Genomic DNA, 15,366 nt, shown 5'->3' with positions numbered 1-15,366 from the left:
TCGGCATGTTTTTGAATTGCGCTAATATTTATGTTCTCCGCAATCCAAGAGATGTCGGAAACTTTTTTCGTTTCTCTATCTCATGCCTTCCTGAGCTTATGTTTCGACATTTTTTGTACTATGTTGTGACATATTTTAAAGCAAAAATATTTGTATTGTTATATTTAATGTAAGGGAGCAATAAATTAACATTAACATTGGAATGAACGAATAAAAACTGAGATTTACAAGGGTATAAGTATGATTAATGAATAAAAATTAAAACTTTGATGTTTAGTATATGAGGATTACTTGACTGGATAAACGAATACTTTTGATGCAATTTGCTTCTGGAAATATTTCGAGTTTGAGGCCCTAAATGTCATCTGCTAACTTCAAAACATTCTTAGAGTAACCCTACAATAAGTTATATGATTCAGTGGAGCACAACCGTCTGAGCCCTAGTTATGAGTGACAATGTGGTCAGATGGTGCAGACAATTCACAGCAGACCGATCCAATGTGCAAGACGAACACCATATTGGCCAACACCTAAATTGGTGGAAAGTGTGCAGCTAACGATTTTACAGATCTTCAGGTTCAGAATGTCAAAATTGTCACATCGTTTTCCGCAGATCTGTCATTCGCTACTGCGTTAGAACGTCACTCAGCGAGCACAGTTTTGCAAGTTGGGTACTAAAACACTGGTCCTGCATTACAACAAACGCGTAAGGAATTGTGTTGCCTCAAGAAGGTTGGTGCACATGTTGAAAAGTAACCTATATATCATTAACTTCATATTAATAAAATAATTTTTCTGATGTTCGTCTTTCACTTGAGAGTCCGTCGGAGGAATTTACTTTTCAGATGCGGCTCGTACGTATATACATGCAATTTAGTTTACAGATTATACATTACTTACATAGGAGCATGCATTCATAAAACACAGAAACTTCCCGGACATACTGCATATGTTGAATTTGTGCAATATTTTCCTTGGAATTATATCTCTTGGTCCATTTTTAAACGTAGTTGGCTTTATTACGTTTAAAACAGTGTTACAAGAGTTTTAATTCCTGATACCGTGTGTTAATAGAGATAGTAACTTGAAAATGTAACTACTTTACTACTGATAATACTGCTATCAATACTAGTTATAATAATCAACATGAAGTTGGATTTATTTTCAAACTTGCTATCCGCGAAACATTATCAGTTACTATATCATCAGTAGTTATGTTATATTGATCATTATCATTATCAGACCCTATTATCAGTTATATTTTATAATCTCAAGACAACACACTATGTGTCCCTTTTTTGGTATTAAACCTAATAGCTTTTAAAATGGCCGAAAGCTTCTGTTTTTTATATTTGAAGATCATGCTATGCTTAAGTATGGGAAACAATATGCAACGAATGCGTCTGTCCTTCGGTTTAGGTCAGTTTGAATCGAAGACTTTCTTTCACTTCAAAAAGAGAACCAACTTTGAGTTTATTATTATACTTCCAAACTGTGTTGAGCACAATGTAGGGATGTTCATGCAACAACTCTGTAAGTACTTCTGTCTGTCGGCAAATATAAGAGAAGAAACGGTTATTGATACCAAGAAACTTCATATACACCAAAGTACCTAATATCATAGGATACCTACTTGATAATGCGTAGGACCTCCTCGAGCATGGGCAAGTGCAGTAACACAACTTTTCAGGGACGAGACAAATTGCCGGTAGTTCGCTGGAGAGGTGTGCAGCCATGTAATTTCGATTGCCATGCGTGATTTGGAAGGTGTTGCATGTCGAGGATCCTGGATGTAAACAGCGCATTCGATGATATCCAACATATGCAAGAGGAGTCCTTTCCACCAGTAGATAGAATGTAACTAATACAAGAGCTTCGATCCATCGCTCTTGATTTAATAATAATAAGGAAGAATCTCCCAATCTACATGAGAGAGGGGAAGTACACTTATGGTTGAAGGTGATGCAGGTTCAGCGAACCTAGAAATCAGTTTGGATATATACAAAACACAATGAAATATGAAGATTTTTAGTAACTATGAAGATTTTGTCAAAATATTGTCAAATATGAAAATTATAAATACGTACTTCCCACTTAACTCATTGCCCGACGAGCCGCGGTTTAAAATGCAAAATTTCATAGTTTACCTCTCTTTAAAAATAAGGTATTTAGACATCTTTCTTTGCTGGTCTGCTCTTTGATGTTTAATGGAGCCCACCTCTATCTAAAGTTAGAGTGGGCTCACTCTGAATTGCAGGTAACAGATTGGATCAATCCATCCCTGGTTAGGAAAATGTTATCCTTACAATAATAACTGCTAGTTATTAGGATATTTTTACTTACACTCTACAGTGGCTCAGTGGTAAAGCGTTCACCTTCGATGCTTGGGGTCCCTGGTTCGATCACAGCTCGCACCGCACAGTGGGGCGAAAACGCAAAAAGTTGGCCAAAATATAATAACTATATTCAAATTGAATGAAATTTAGTATTACGGGTTATTGAGGTTGCTGATTACGATTCTGCAACTGAAGTTGAAAAAAAGCAAAATGGCGGATCCAACATGGCAGAATAAAATTTGCAAAAGTCGAAAAAGTCGTAGAAATGTTCTCAAAAGTGGCGATAAGGGGGTTATTGAGGTTGCTGATTACGATTCTGTAACTAAAGTTGAAAAAAAGCAAAATGGCGGATCCAAAATGGTGGAATAAAAAGAATGTCAACATACTTCGTAATTTTCACAATGTATATTTTAACAACATTCACTTTTTTCACATATTTTGATGAACAATTACTTGTTACTTACGTTCTTATTTATTAAAAATGTATTATTACTTAAATGACACAAATTATTGGTATTTAATTCGGTTATGATAACTGCAACGGCTTGTCGCTGTAACATTAAATGAACAATAATTAACATAAACACACTTCGTAACTGGCACGTTTTGGCAGCTACGTTTTTATCGACAGCATTAATTAATAATCAGACTACCATTCTACAAAATATGAACGTGGTGCACGAGGGTGCACATAATGTTCTCAACGCTTTAATTTAATAAAATATATAAACAATGTGAAAATTTTGCCTGACTTGCGATTCAAATTATAAATTATTACATTGTTATTATTAATTTTTCACTTCATGCACTTATTCTACTTACCAGTACGATATAGGAAAACTTTACAGATTTAAAAACTGTGAACGCGTTCCAAAGTTACAACTGTTTCAACGGACGCGTCACAATTCTTCTATTGTTCTCTACGCATTTGACCTGCTGAAGGGTCTATTTAAGAGTGGCTTAGGTAGTCGAAATAAAGTAAAAACCCTATTCTATTTATGGATTTGGGCCCTTCTAACATCACTCTAGCCAACTACATAAAAAATTCCTATATTACTAACTTTCGTTTTTTTTTTTTTTTTTTTTACTTTTGGCCAGCTTTTTGCGTTTTCGCCCCACTGTGCACCGTGCGGACTTTGTGGTGGACAAACACCGTGCTCGTGGGTTTTCTCGGGTTTCTCCTCCCACTTTCTTCATTCCACCATTTCATTCGTTTCTCATAATCACTGTTTCCTTTAGCCTAACCGGTATAACCGTGGGACGTAAATCTCAAAGATTTCATTTCATTTTTTCTACAGTGATCTTTTCTAACTTATAAAAAACTGTGTGTGTTTGATTTTTCTATTTTGTCGAAAACTATATCTGGAAGTTTAACCTCAAACATGTTATTTTCTCAGTTTGTTGGGGTCTATAGATTGCTACATATCTCATCTTTTGAGAATATTTTAGTTAGATAGAAATTCAAGTGTAAGAGTTAATCATAATGTTGATCTGTATCTTACAAATAGTACTGTGTACTGTCGTGTTGCCAGGGTAATAACGTAAAGCTTGTTGAAGGTGTGCTTCAATATCAGCTTCCCCTTAACACTCGCCGAGTGAAGATACTAGAAATAACGTATTCGACGAACAAAGGGTCGTTTTTGCCACTTCAATATTTTAATTGTTTTTTTAAAGGAGAACATAGTATTATTACTAAATTTCCAATTAATTTAAAGTTTGATATTAGTGGTGAGCATATTGGTCTTCAGGGGCGGATCTAGAAGGTAAAAATTGGGGGGGGGGGGGGAGTGGCAGCCAGAACCTAGACTATGATAGCTTCAGCACTTTCTTGTTGCTCTCTAATCAGTTCACGAAATATCTCATCTGAAGTTTTCAAAAACTTTTGCTTGGACATTATTACCGCACAGATAACAAACGTGCACAGTTTATTTACATTCTTCGTCTGCACGAGTCAAATTGGACTAAAATGTTTTACTCTGACAGGCAGTGTTACCAGCTCATGAAAGGAAATTTCCCGTCCGTCTAGACATTAAATTTCCCAATATAATTCAACGTTTCCCGCAAATATATAACGCACCCAAACACACCCAGATATGCATATATATTACCATTCGTTTCCATTGGTGCATATTTTGAAGTAAATTATCTCATATCCTACATATTTGGAAGAAAATATCCCGCATTCCCGCCACTGATATGAATTTCCCGTTTTGTGGGATTTTTTGCCACCTGACAACACTGCTGACACGTTGGAGCATGCTAAGGGAATGAGCAAGTGATCATGAGTAGAAGTGATCATGCAGAGTGAGTAAAATGGCAACAAATCGGACGGTGTGAGGCAGGCTTGTAGCCAGCCCCAAAATTAAGGGAGGGGGGCGGTCGAAGTTTGAGGGGGCCGATCCAACCACATTATAGTTCATCAACATATTATAGTTCACTTGTAAGCCTACAGTGAAACTTTTAGGAGGGCCCAGTAAAAATTTAGGGGGAGCCGGCCCCCTAGACACCCCTGGATACGGGCCTGGTGTGAGGTAGACAAGGCAAATAAAATATCCTTCACGTAAACAGCAAAGACCGGGTTATTGAAGACCCAGACAAAGAATTGCTTATTTGTGGTTGGCAAATAAAGAATGTTAGGGTAATAGAAGTGTTACTACAGCTCACAGATGACGAGAAGAACCCTAGCAGAAGTAGTGTGACGTAGGTATGGGCTCGCCCACTTTTCTCACGGCGGTTTCAAATGACAACACGAAATAGCACACATATAACTTTACTCGGAGTGGCAGACGACATCTAAGTATATACCACACCTCAAAAACCGAAAATGGACTTGACCGTATCGTTGACCTTTCCCCGCTACCCTGTTTTAGGGTTCTTCTCGTCATCTGTGAGCTGTACATGGTACGTAGGTTAAAAGAAGCTTACCGGTACCTATGGCAGGGCGATGACCGGAAAAAGGAAGAAGAAAAAGGAAAAAGTTAAAATAAAACATTTATGATTCAAAAATAACCCGATCTCCATTGGGCGAGTGTTAATAGATACCATAAAATTTACACTACATATTTTATTCAGCTCAATTAGATATACGGATTCGTATATGTCTGATATGTAGACATTTATCCCGGTCGTGCGCTAATAATATTGTAGAATTTAATGCATTTTATATTTTTATACATCAGGTTATTCAAAAAAATGGAGCAGATTTAAATTATTTATTTCTATTTTATAGACAAATACAATACATCACTGGTTAGAGGAAAGTTCAACGTCTTATTTTAAGCATTTAATATAAGAACTATTTGTTGTGCTGCAAACGTGGAATCGGTAGTTCATTCTTACCGCACACAATTAACTGGTCCCTGGTTATTGAACTCATTTCTATAACAATTCGATCTCGCAGATCTTGAAAAGTAACAAATGATGGCACATACACGCTGTCTTTTATGTATCCCAGAGATAACCAATTGCGAATGCTTCAAGAGCATTGCCAGAACGAACTTAAAAAGGATTAATTTTTTCATTAACTTCTACAGGCTTTATTCCAATTGTTGTATGTATTTTATTATTATACTAGCATATATTACCTACTTCGCCCGGTTGAAATGAAAATTTAAATCCACAACTCCGCATTTCATGTGTTTAGTATCCGCGAAATATACTGTTTTCGTTTTTAATGGCATCGATTTAAATGTCATAAGATAGATCATTGACGCCGAAAACCATGGATTCGACACTAATACTGGTTATTTTCTATTATTTTATTATCTCCCCCTCTCCCAAGTTGCGGGGCTGAATTTGGATTTAAACGGGATCAGAAGTGTCACCGGTCATCTAAGCGACCCCGGAAACTATGTATTGATCAGTTTTGATCAGTTTTATGTATTTCCCTTTCCCCCTCCCTCAAGATATCTATCCATTTATAATTTCCTTAATTACTATTTTTTCCCAAAATGTTTTGTTTAAAAGTTCTATTGAAACTTTTTACGATAGTCCTATGTTGTTTTACGAAGACACATACTCAAAGACACAACTGGGGAACGGTGGCCAGTGGCCATTGCTTAGTATTTAGTATCAAAATGTTCACCATCCTCTTAGGTATTGATCAACACAAATGTGATGTCTCTATGATTTACGGTTTCCGAGATATAGCTCCTTAAATCTCCCGAAATCGGAACTTTTTTGGCCAATATCTCGGGAACAGTAAGAGTGACGCAAAAAATTCAATAATTTCTTTCAGACACTTTTTGGTGCTCTATCGAATGGAGGACTCAAAATTGAAAAAAAATCGCAAATAAAAGACACACACACACACACACACACACACACACACAGAGAGAGAGAGAGAGAGAGACATAGATATGTAAGTAACCAACTTTTAAAGTTCGTTGAAAAATGGAGCACTGTAACAACGAATTCACTCTTTGGACACTGCAACTCACAAAACGAGTTCTCTTGGAATGTCCCCATTTAGTTATAAAGCGCCGTTGTAGGCATAGAATGGAACTAATATACAGTAGTTTAAAACTTTGAACTTCATTCTGTTCAGTGTTCATCATATTTCTCTATCTATTGTTATCCATTAGAAATAAATATTTTAAATCTGCCCCTTCTTTATGAATAACCGGATACCGGTACTGCATATCGTAGTGTTTGTGAAGAGGCTTATACACGCATACTGGTTTCTATTTGCACATTTTGTAGCTTAATGCATTGCTGTAGGTCTGTGTATGAGAGGTAAAGATTTATCATATTAAGGAAAGTAATATTGTCCTTGTAATAAATGATAGGAGATGAGACTGTCAGAAATCGCTAATCACGAGACATTAGAAAACACTGCACAGATGACGTTGCCTCATATGTCATCAATATATCATCCGAGAGTTAAATGAACACTCGTCTCACAGTTACCAAGCAACATCGATATGGTTCATTATACAATACGTAATGAAACACGCGACTCATGATATTGCATGTGACACATGTTGGTACATTTATTCTAAGATCAAATACGTTCATATAATTTGAGACCATCTTACTAAACTGTCAGTAGATGGTACGAATACCATTAATTTTAATAAATCAACACTGTCTGCTGAAAACAGAATGGAAATATATTCTTGAAATATCTATCTCTTCAACTTTAAAATGCATTTTATAATAATAAATTCTTTACTCAATGTGAAGAAGACATTAGTGTTGGAAGACATCTAGCAATGGTTCATAAATGTATAACAGGTAGGGCTAGACCCAGTGTTTCTTCCAGACATGTTTTTAGGGGGCATTCCCCCCCGGAGCTCTGAGAGTGCCCTTTTTCCTATTATCTTCATGATCTGTCGTTCTTCATTAGCTTCCTTTAGTACGTCTTCATTCCTTTTTCTTTCGGTCCATGATATGAACAGCATTCTGCGTCAACACCACATTTCAAATGCTTCCAGTTGGAATATTTTAGCTTTTCTCAATGTCCACGTCTCTGATCCGTACAGCGCCACGCTCCATACAAGTGTCTTAGTACATCGTTTACGAATGTCCAGCAACACATTTCTTGATGTTAGTAGCCCTCTTTTCCTATTGAATGCTTGTTTAGCCTGTACTATTCTGGAACTTACGTCTTTTTCACTTCTTCCATCCGAGGATATTAGACTTCCTAAATAGGGGAACTTTTTAACGTCTTCGATTTTCGTTTCATCTAGCTATACGTTTTCCCCTTTCTATCCTGCTCTTGTGTACTTTATCACTCGTTTTCTTCTTATTTATCTTCATTTTGCATGTTTTTTCCAGTTGGTCGTTCAAGTTTGAAAGTGCTTCTACATGTCCTCATCATTTTCCGCTATCAATGCTATGTCATCAGTAAACATTATTGTGCTGAAAACCTGACCATTTACTTTTACGCCTTTCTCGTTTTTATCCAAGAATTCTTTCATAGCCTCTTCTATATAGACGTTGAACAGAAGAGGTGAAAGTCCACATCCTTGCGTCACTACTTTACTTATTCTTGCTTCCTTCTGATCTCTTACTATAACAGCTGTCTGGTTCCTATAAAGTTGGTATATTATTCTTCTGTTTCTGTAATCTAGTCTCAGTTTCTTCAAAGCTCTGAACATGATATTCCAACCTACGTTGTCAAAAGCTTTCTTTACATCTACAAGTGCTATCTCAATTGGTTTGTTTATTCTGATGTGGTGTTCCATGATCAACCGTAGACTCGGTATTGCTTCCCTTGTTCATCTTTTCCTCCTGAATCCAAACTAGTCCTCCGACATAAGTTCTTCGATTTTTCCCTCTATTCGTTGTGCGTTAATTTTGCACAGTATTTTTCATGCATGAGAAAGCAAGCTTAACGTTCTGTTTTTCGCATTTCCCTGCGCCTTTCCTCTTCGGGATAGGTACCAATATGCTTTTCTCGAAGTCTCTTGGTATTTTGCCCGAGATGTACATTTCATTAATAAGATTAAATAGTTTCTTGTTTGTTGCTATTCCGAGATTTTTAATCACTTCCGTTGGTATTTGATCTATTCCTGGGGCTTTACCATGTTGCATTTTCTCCAAAGCATTGTCAAATTCCCACTGTAAAATTGATGGTCCTGATTCATTTTCATCGACGTCTTCTTCCTTCTTTGTCTCGTCTTGGTTCACTTTGTCTCCTTTGTAGAGTTATTCAATGTTTTCCTTCCATCTTCTTGTTACTGCTCCTCTTCTATTAGGGTTGTTCCGTCCTTGTCTATTATAATGTCTGTGTGTTTCTTTTTCTCACCGAACTGTTTTCTAACCTTTCTATATGCCGTTTCTCTATTGCCTTTGACTACATTTTCCTCAATTTCTTTGGATAAATTGTTTATCCAGTTTTCTCTGGCCTTCTTTACTTTTCCGTAGTGATTTCTGCACCTTCTGTATTCCTCTTCTTAGTTTGTTATCTTGAACTGCCCTTTTTGCTCCATCATTTCCAATATTTATGCTGTTATCCAGGGTTTATATTGGGTTCTCGTTTCTCTTCCTATGTGCTAGTCGGCATCTTTTGTAATCCCTGCTTTCATGGCTTCCCATTTCGAGTCGATGCCATCACAATTAAAATTTACGATTTTTTATTTAAAAACATTTGTAACGATTTTGTAGATATTTCATAACACAGTTTTTTTCAATTTTAACCCAATACTGTGGTGAACGTCTTTTCCCTGATGAAAAAAGCGAGAGTGATTTAATCTTCGTGACGAGTATCTTTTCAGGTTACTTTCTAAAAAACGACACAGACGATTTTGTTCATATATCATAAATAAATATTTCATTAAATTTCCCCTTAATATTGCATAGATAACTTTAACGAGAATATCCACAAGGGATAGTTCACTCTTGAGATAATGTTTTTCTGATAATTTTGTGAAATACACTTCTGCAATTTTGTTACATTATACACAAATATTTCATTAATAACCCTAATATATGCCGTACTTTCTTACTGAAAAAATAGCAAGGAATGGTTTACTTTTGGAGTGAATAATCTTTGAGTGGAATTTTCTGAAAAATTTCTTACAAGTATGTTCGTATTCCCCACCCCCCACAAAAATCATCAATAACCTCAGCTCAAGATTTAGTTTAAGGAATTGGAGATAGTAAGTTTAGTCTGGTGTCTCCTACTTTTTATTGATATGAATTTAATAACTCAAGAATAATTACATTTCAGCTTTATTTTTCTTGTAGCCTGTCAATATTTATTAGAATAAAGTAAAAAATAGTAAGACGAAGTGACAAACTTTTTTTGGGGTTTGCATTCAGAGCCTCATATATGAGTTCCAGAATTTATCGATGGTTTTTAACCGGTGTGTCGTGATACATTAGTTAGAATCAATTTTGAGACACACTGTATTAATCAATGTCTCCAGTCAAGGCAGCAACAATTCTTAATATTACGTAGAATCATTACCCCATAGAAACCTATAGTCTGAAACTACTGTAAATTATATTACTGCTAATATAAAAGTCAAGTAAGTGTACAACGATATCATGTATCAATGTATTGGATTACTTCCATTTTTATAATTTGATTTTGGGATAAAGGTGCATAAAAATACATAATCTGTCGTGTAGAAAAAGAATAATAAAATAAATTATATGTTGTTGTTGATTCTAAATAGAAAGAAATAAGATGTAATCTCAATCGTTGGTACATTGCTTTTATAGAGGTAATCTCAAGGATCTTATAAAATAGAGGATCTGCCCTTACAACAAAATCTTGAAGCCATACGTCACAGTTTCGCCTCCCCTACTCTGCCCACTTCGCCCAATAGGATCGCAATGTTTTGAGCAAACAATCATGGCGGAAACGAAAGTAGCCAATGAGACGATGGCGGAAATGAGAGTAGCCAATCAGACGTGCCGATGCTCAGTTGTTTTTTCTTCATTATTTAATAGGATGAAGATATACATATGGGCAGATCCTCTATTTTATAAGATCCTGGGGTTATCTGCATATATAGTTCTCATAATAACTGAAAAAGAAAATAAATAATTAATGGAGTCTTGATAATAAAAAAGGGTAATAGTGATACAAGTTGTCTTGACTGAGTTAATGTGATTTGACAGTGTTGATATATTTTAAGAATTACACGTATGTTATAAGTGTATCGGGATGTCATGGGTATTCAATATAGTGTGTCGTCAGTCAGTTAAGGTTGAAAACCACTGCCCTATTCAACTCAAAGTGATGGCTGTAATCATGGGCGACGATTAGGGGGGGCAAGATGGGACATTTGCCCCCCACTTTTTTGAAGAGACGCCCTAATTTATATAATTTCATTTGGAAATGTAAACAGGATGTCCATACAATTTGGAGAAAAGATCTCTGACTATTCACTGACTTTCCATGACGATAGTTCCAGATTTCCCTGACCCCTAAATAACTTTAAAATATAGAAAAAAGAAAGAAACTCCAGCCTCCACACTCCCCATAGTTGGCCTTGTTCTCTTCCGCTTCTGTTTCTTTCTTTTTTCAATTTTCTTTCCAAAGGAATGTAAATTTACAAACATATGCATTAGGCCGATATTGATTAGGCCTACATATTACACAAAATGTAAAGTTACAAACGAAAGTGTGTAGTATACAGAATACTTAAGATATGAAAAAAATACACATTATATGCTTACACATTATAATACCAATTACACAGCATTATAATATTGCCTATAGTAATAAACAGTTCATACATGATTTTACTGATTATTAAAAAAATACACAAAGACACACATACTTTTGCTGGTGCAGTTGTTAAATGCAACACATTTAGAATTTTTTTCATCCTTTCTCGCATAGTTTTTTTCTCATTGATCTGAATATCCTTCTTGTTGTCTCCGCAGTTTAATTTTTTCTTCTTCCTCCAGCTCCTTTAGTTGTTACTGAATCTTCCGTTTCTCTCTCCTCGTCTCTAGAATTTATTTCTCTTTTCTTTTCCAGATACACATGGTATTGTCTCATTGAACTTCTCACTGAATTTATCATACCTCTTGTAATTATTAATCCTGATTACCCACATATTCTCATCACAGAGTCATATATGATCCGTTGAGCTACCCGAGATTCTTCTTGTAAGTTGTCAACAATGAGAATTTTATTTATTGTGAAACCACTTTCAAAAAATGCGTTTCCGTGAAAGAAGATAAAACACAATTTCACAACTGATCATAAGTCAACAAAGTTCTTCCCATTTCCTAAGACTAAGTAAGTTTCCAAACTCATCAAGTCCAATACCATCTCTATCATTCGCTATGAATTAATTCGAGTTTTCTTTAAATTCTTCAGTCTGAGCTTTTACTGTGAGCTGGACTTCTTCGCGTTCTCAGCCACTTGTTCAGATATCCTCTTGGTACCATGCAATTCTTCTAGAACAGCGTCTACTCTTTTGAGCAAATATGCCAGGATGCAGTTAGATATGTGTTTTTCGCAGAAAATTAGTTTCAACAACTATATCAGAGAACACTACATTTTGCATCCAGTAACAGTAAAGAAATCAACCCTATTTCATAAATTCAGTAATTGAACAATGGACCTAAATCGATTTTTCTCTGACTTTCCCTGACCAATCTGCCATTTCCCTGACTTCACCTGACACATTTTTACTTCCCTGACCTTTCCCTGACTTTCACTTATTTGCAAGAATGTGGACACCCTGGTAAAGATTTTGTATGTATTACTGTTTCATAGGAAAAAATGGTGCCATATAATATTTGCCGTTGCGTGAGTACGTATTGGATATTTGTCTTCCCGTGGAGTTAAGAAAGCTACAGGAATTGCGTTTTAATTGCAATTCAGAGCAATTAATAATGCAAATGCATATTTCCTTAAATGTCATAGCATATGCTTGCAGTACTTACTGTATTTCATTTTCTAAGAGTAAAAACATTCATTTAATGACATGTGTGGAATTAAAAGTATAAGTTGTTCATTAATTCCCAGTTTTAATATAACTTCTGCAAAACAAGCATCATTATTCATTACTATGATTAATATTATCCTTTCTGCTTATTTGTTTTGCAAATGTGTTATTAAATAATCTGATCACACAATTTTCCAGACAGAATTGTAAGATATTCATTAGCAAGAAATCAAATCTCTTCTTACACATTCGTTGTTTAAAAGTATAAAGGGCTAGGTACCTACCTGTATTGCTCTTACGAATTTATTTAATAAAACAGAAATACAATATACGGCATTTTAAGTGAAAGAAAATAGTATCCTATTAGTTTTGCAACCTTTCATCAACCATTGTTAGAAACATCCAGGAAATCTAACATTGATATACAATTGTTAAGATCATATCTTGCCACCCCCACCCCCACATTTAACGTCCAACAGCTGCCACTGGCTGTAATACTTCCAATTTCAACATTGAATCCTGATAATTTGGAATAGCTGCAGTTCCACTAGTAGAACATAAACAATTCATATTTTTTTTCATTTCCATATTTTCACTTACATTTAAAATGGTTTCTTCAGAATACCGAACATGATGGTGAAATTCCTATAAAATAGGATTCTGTATTGATATAGTTTCTTTGACATTTTGTGTAAGGTTTAACTTGAGATGGTAGGAAACGAAATATATTATTTCATGACACGGTCTTGCAGGCTTTAAAGGAAGCAAAACTTCGAGGCAAGAATTGAAACCCACGCTAAAGATATTGATTTGGACTTGAATTCGGTACTCCCTGAATTGATCTCATAACTCATACGCTATATTAACTCATACGCTATAACTTATACGCGAATTGATCTCAAACGCTATATTACTCCCTGAATTGATCTCATAACATACCATTTTGACTCCAAATAAGGTGGACTAAAGAGTCTAAAGAAGGTAACGACAAAGTTAAAGACTAACTTTGGTTTTCTCTATGCAAAACTTGATACGTGTATGGTGGTTTTTGTTGTTGTTTGGTTTTTGAATACATTCACGAACAAATAAACATCTTTCCCGGCGGGAGCTCATGTGGTTGCAATCCCACGTTAAACTGTGGTACCATGTGCATATTACTTCGCTGCAGAACGGGACGCTAAGCTCAAATCAAAATCAAAAATAAATCTTTCGTATGAGAACTAGGGACAATCAACAATATTATTCTTACGAATGTGATCCGACTAATATTTGTTCAGTCTTGAAAGCTTATTAAAGTGAGTGTTCGCGAAACTTATATCTTTTGACGCAACTAGCATTCGTATTGTTCCACAATAGGCCTACGTATCGTGAAAGTTTACTAATTTTTAACGAAGACTTGGTGTGTGTCTTAATTCGAAAATGAAATCTTTGAGTGTTACGTCCCGAGATTATGCCGGTTAGGCTAAAGGAGACGGTGATGATGAGTAATGAATGAAATGATGGAATGAAGAAAGTGGGAGGAAACGGGAGAACCCCGAGAAAACCCGCACACACGGTGTTTGTCCACCACAAAATTCACTTGGCTGGGCTGGGATCGAACCCGGGACCCCTAGCACCAGAGGTGAACGCTCTACCACTGAGCCACCACGGCCCCCGTGTCTTAATTCGATGTTCAGAAATAACTTCATTGTTTGAGGTTTGCAATAAACAAAGAATATAGGAGTCAAAGGAAGTAAAATAAAATACATGTGGTGAGATCAGGTTCAATTTCAGGCGGGAACTCATGTGATTTGTATCCTACGTCCAATTTCAGATCTACGATTCATGCAGCCTTACTCCTCAAAGGGACGCCAAACCCAAATCAAACCTACCCCCATAAAACTGATCTCCTCATTGCAAGTTTGAACATTTGCAAACAAAACAATCTTGCACGGCAATCTATTCGATCCCTTCTGGCAAAAATTCGATTTTGAGAAAATTATTGTTCAGTGTTCTGGGATTCTCAGGATTCACACAGATTTAGGTTAAAATAGTGAAATGGTGAATAATGAAAAGGTGAATCTCTCCCGTCCTCCCAAGTTTAAGAAACATATTTCATTTTTTATTTCGATACAATATTCCAAATATTTTCTTCGATGTTTCCGAATCATTGCCACAGAGAGAACTCTTGATTCTCTTTCTCCCTGATATTTTTAAAAGTTACACGATAACTTTTGTTTAAAAAAAATGTTCGATTTTATTAGAACAAATGGACATTTTCTTTGCTTTCCTACAGTTATCAGTGCTTAGGATTATAATCTGTAAGGATTAGGTGGTAAATTTACTATTCTTCTATTTAAAACAAAAACATATTTTCTACGATAACTATCTTAAAAAATATTCTCTGATGAAGTATGGTTCACATTTTTTAGGCTTCATAAACATCTCCACTGCTGGGATTTATAATCAATTGACAACTGAGAGTGAACTTTTCTTCTAACCCACTTCCTTTAACATGCAAAATATGTCCCACTCAGGGGTAAAAGTGAGGGGAACGCTAGGGAACGCCGTCACTCCACTTCCAATAAAATATTTATGGCGTCCCTCCACTTCCTAAAAATACAATGGCCAAAGATAGGCACAGGGAACGGCGTGACGCTATGCTCCCCTCTACTTTTTCAGATCCACTT

Source organism: Thermobia domestica, chromosome 8 (assembly GCF_964235325.1).
Source record: "Thermobia domestica chromosome 8, izTheDome1.hap1.1, whole genome shotgun sequence".
Taxonomy (NCBI): domain Eukaryota; kingdom Metazoa; phylum Arthropoda; class Insecta; order Zygentoma; family Lepismatidae; genus Thermobia; species Thermobia domestica.
This window is presented reverse-complemented; position numbering follows the sequence as displayed.